Genomic DNA, 5,185 nt, shown 5'->3' on the forward strand with positions numbered 1-5,185 from the left:
TGATCACTTGGAGTGTTTTGACATGGTTTGCAGTTGGATAAGCTCGTCCTCAGCCTGTGAACTTATACATGTCAACCAGACAAGCACATGTCAGCCTTCACATCAGTGTCTAGGAGGTCTATAGCTGACAAGATAACCTTTTCATGACCAACACATTGCCACTCAGAGGAATGGAGACAAGAATTTGGACTGATCTTCAACAAGATAAGAAGCTATAATTTACCTTTTTACACCTGAAGAGCTTCTAACCCTTTTCCTCCCTTTCCACAGTAAGTCTTTACTATTTCATAAAGCTGTTTTTAAAAATGAATTTTCCATGCAGATGATGAGCAGTGGAAGAAAAGACTTAGCAAATGCAAGTCACAGCTTTGGACAGCTGGTGTTACCTGGGATCTTGCTCACAGACCTACCATAAGGCCAAGGCACTCATCCTCAGTGGTTTGAGCCCTATCATGTGTCACAAGACAAGCATTTTCTAATGATGGGTGACATTTTGTGCCCAGAACAGCATCACTGTAGATACCAGACATCTGGCAAATGATTTCACTCTGGAAAGGTGACAGAAACAACCAAAGCTTTAGTCTTTTTCCACCAGAAAAGCAGCATTTACTGCCTCTCACGTCCAGTTCCAAGGAAAAGACCCCGCCTGTGGCTTCAAAGACAACCCACTGATGTGGTTATATAAGAAATTCTCCTGTAGGGTCTTTTTGTATGAGCACATGCCCACATCACACAAGAAAGCATCCCCCACCCTGCAAACACCCTGTGCAGCAAGAGGCTGGGGAGATGGCTGCGCCCTGGGGTCCACATATGGGCCTACTCACTGCACCAAGCTCTTCTTTGCTAGGAAGATGTCTATTTTGGGGTCCCTTAGTGCCCACATCTCAGCTGGCAGGAGCCAGCATAGCTCCACTGTCTTCAGTTACACACAAGTTACAGTGACTTCAGTTTGGGCAAGGCAAGGATCCAGCCCTTCATCTGGAGGTGGTTTTCCTAGACAGCATCTGCTACCAAGGTGACATGCTTCCAGGAATGTTGTTTGCTCCAGCTCCTGTGTCTGAGCACTACAAGTCTCCCACAAATACCTAAAAATACCACCAAGATTTAAATCTCCAGATGCAAACCCAGCTAGTATTGGCCAATACCATTTTGACTTTCACTCCAGTCTGCATGCCCACAAGCTCCTCTACCATCCATTCACAAGGAGCAAGTTAATTAACATAACATCACTCAGAGCTAGCTCGTTCCTGCCTATCAGTATCATCTAATCAGTGTCCTCAACTGAAAAGTAATCTCTGACTTGATCTTTCCTTGGCCACCAAGCAGCACCTGAACAGAGGGGGCTTTGTTTTGAGTCACTAGAGACACAAAGGTCAGCCCCCAAGCTTTTCCTGGCATTGCCCTTGCCTTGGAGAGCAAGGTAGAGCCTGTTTTCATGTCATACCTTGTTCTTTTCTTCCTGGCCTTGACAAGATGATTTGTCCTAGAGTCTCTCCCTAGGCTGAGATCAGGCTCAGACATGGAGCACAACATGGCAAAACAGCACCATGAAGGTCCATCCCAGGGGGGCCAGTCCTGAACATAGCAAACCCTCCACCTACCCAGGGACATCCAACAACCCACCTGGCCTAACAAGAAGTCATCTGCCATCCAGTGGCTCCATCACCTGCAGAAGATAAGGCCCAGCCAGTTTTGCTTTGGCAGGATCTATCCACACCCTGAAATAAGGCACAGCAGAATATGAAATGCAGATGACAGGAGGACCCACATCTGCTATTGCATTGCACAACCGCAAGCTGGACTTGTGTTCAGGTTGTGTGGAGCATGCAGGCTTGAAGAAGGAGGACATGTTTAAGACCATGAATTCTGCTGATTTTACTAGGCAAAGATCTTCCCCCTTCCATAACACTGATCTTTCTCCAGAATTATGTATAATAATTTTATACACATAGACACACATACTTTGAGATACTGTTATTACAGCATGTCATTATGTTTCTGCAAGATTTTAAAAGTATGCAACCAGTCTGTATGGCATGAACTTTTATGGGGGTTATATTTTGGGGGAAGCAATTTGGTAAGTGTAAATTGATAGTTAGGATGATGGAAAGCCAGACTGATGTAGGTGAACATTTTTCAAACAGGAGATAGCTGTGGGTGGAGAAGATAAACCTTTTCTCTTTAGAAGATTCAGAAAAAAATCTTTAAACATGATGTTTTAAGAAGCATCTCAGTGAGAGAGGTATTTTTAAGGCAATTTTAATAACCATTAATGAAAACAGCCATTTTTCTATTGCAAGCCTGGGTGGTGTTAACCCAACTATTACCTACAGCTGGATCCTACACCTCAGATTCTTGCTGGCTTCATGGGTCACAGCAGCTCCTCCACACCACACACCTTCCACCTCCCCCAGATCTGCCCCCTTCCCACAAGCAAAGCACATCTCCACCTCCAGCTCACAGTGACTATCAGCCTCACCCCAGCCCAGATCACCTCTGCTCCATTAGCACCAGCCAGCATTTCTCCAAGACCACCAAGTCCAGCAATAGAGAAATCTCAAGCCATAATTTCCCCAACCTATCCATGCCAGGATAGGTCCAACCTTTTCCCCTGCTGCTGTGGAGCCCTCCTGTGCCGAAATCCCAAACAAAAGATAGGATTTTGCCTTTCCATGTCATCCACCCAGGAGCTGGGTTTGGAGACAATCAGCTAAAAAATTATGCTCAACAAACATTAAAAAAATACAAGCACTTTTAACAGGTATCAACCCTTGTGCTTTGCAAGAGTAAAATACACACAAACACCACAGTCCCTACAAAGACATTTCCAAACATATAATTCTCTCTTAGAAAGAGCAAGGGCTTCAGAAACACAGCAGAACTTGTACACAAGCACCTACCCTGCTGTCCTTCACAAGATCATCTCAAATCAGGCCAGGCAGCTTCCTAGGGCACATCTTCCCACCTCCTCCCAAATCCAGGTAACCTGTGAATCCTGCTTTTATAGGGTTTTCCCCTCCCTTCTGCAATACCTTCACCTGGTGACTCACTAATTACATCCCAGATGAGCAAGCAGGCACAGCTGAGATATTTCTGCTGGAAGAGAAGCCCTTGCAGCTCAATACAGCTTGTTTAATTCTCCATGGAAAGCCTTCCCCTATATGTTAGACCTTTCTCCAGCCTTTTTTTCCTAGGCTTTTTCAGCTCTTGTTTGGGGTAACAGAGGCCAGATAATGGCACAGAGATGTTTTGAACCCAAAATGTTATTGTTGAGAGAAAATAGACCCTGTGCAGTGATTAAAAATAAGTCTTCATTTTGAGGAGCAAGGGGAAACACTCAGCTGCAGGATGACTGACCAAGAACACCATCCTGAGCAGTCTGGGTCAGACAGTCTGCCCAGCACCCCATCCCAAGACACGACTGTGTGACTGGAACAAACTGGATGCTGCTGGGCTGGGGTGGCTTCAAACCCTTCTTTCTCCAAGTCAACGGGACACCTCATGCAAGAAGAGACAAGACTTTTTTTTTTTAAGAGTATTTTTGTCTTTTTAATTTCATCTTGGTACGTGATTTCTGACAGTGTGTCAGCATCTCCTGCCGGGTCAGCCATCTCCAGACCCCGCTACATTCAGTGTCAGATCGTAGGGTGGCGATGAGCCAGTGTTTTGAGCCTCACAGTCACTTGCATGTCGTTACGGGTTGTCGCTTACATCGTTTGTGAACAGCAGCACAAAAGGACACAACGCATGAAAATGAGAGTGGGGATGAGATGAGGGTCAGCTGAAGGCTCGACCCTAAGGAGAACTTTCCCCAGGTTCCCACAGCTCCTGCAGGGATGAACCCGAGCATGGGGTGGGAAGTGCAGGGCTCTCCCTCCTTTCTCCTTCGCCTGAGGGGTGCTGATATGGGCTGTGGTGTTTCCAGAGCCAGGACAGCCACTCACACTGGTCTAGCACCCATATTTGAGGGTCCAGGATGGGGTTGTTGGCAGAGGCAGGCTGGGTCCTGCCACAGGAGGAAGAGAGGAGCAGAGCTGAGCCCCGATGGGCCAGGATGTTGACCAGCTTCAGCAGCATCATCCACCTCACACCAATCTCCTGGACACATCCAGCAGTGGGGACAAGACCTGGCCACTATGCTGTCCCCATCAATCTGCTGGTGGAGGAGCAGGTCCCTGGAGCCAGCCCTGCTTTGAGTTTCAACTGCACCTCAAAACCAGTGGGGCAACCTGAGAGCACCAAAAATAACCAACCCCGAAACCCAAACCTATCGCCTGAAATGAACTGATGTTCCTTCCCTGCCGCTGGGCTTTTGCAACCTAAACATAATGTTTATAAAAAGTAAATTATTTCATCTTATAACTTAAGTGCATTGAGTATTTCCTTAAATATGGTTCACGCTGAAAATAAAGTTACTTTTGCTGTACAGTAAATTTCTGATAGACTTAGAAATAAACTTTGTTGATACAATCTGGCAGGTGTGGCTGTGCAGTGCATCAACCCCCCCAGCCACACAGCTCTGCACACACACACACACACACACGCGTGCCCACACACACACATACACACACACAGCCCCATCCTTGGGGACAGGGATGATGTTAGGGGTTTTTAGCTTTCTATATTCGCATGGGAACATCTATCTTAAAAAAGTCCCTGTGTTTAAACAGCGAGCGCTCAAGCTGGCTGAGGGAACAAAGGGAAAACCCCCCTGCAGCAAAATTTTCCCTGTGTTTCCCCAAAGCACTGTCAGCTTTTCAAATTTCAAAGCCCAGGTGATGCTCTGGGCTCCCCTTGTGAAGATCAGCAGTTCGCTCTTTCCACTGCTCTGACCAAAGGTGGTGCAGAGGGGACACGGTACCGGGATGCTCCCCTGGGAAGGGTTTCCCTCTCCCCCTGCTTTTCCCCCTGCCAAAACAAGAAATTTGGTTCCCTGTTTGAAATTTGAAAACCTACCAGCCAGCTGCAAAAACTACTCCTGTCCCTAATCCTAGGCTCCTAAGAGAAACATGAAACTATGCAACCCATAACTTAACTCACTCCTTGGGAATCCCAAGCTACAACATAATTGTTTGACAGCATCCCAGCGGTGTCGCTTCCCCTCCCTCCCAACCCTTGGCAGCCCCTCCTGAGGCAGCGCGGTGGCATCGGTTGCCCCGTGCCAGGGACCACGCCATGCTCAGGA

Source organism: Antrostomus carolinensis, unplaced genomic scaffold (genome assembly GCF_000700745.2).
Source record: "Antrostomus carolinensis isolate BGI_N321 unplaced genomic scaffold, ASM70074v2 scaffold28195, whole genome shotgun sequence".
In the NCBI taxonomy this organism is placed as follows: Eukaryota; Metazoa; Chordata; class Aves; order Caprimulgiformes; family Caprimulgidae; genus Antrostomus; species Antrostomus carolinensis.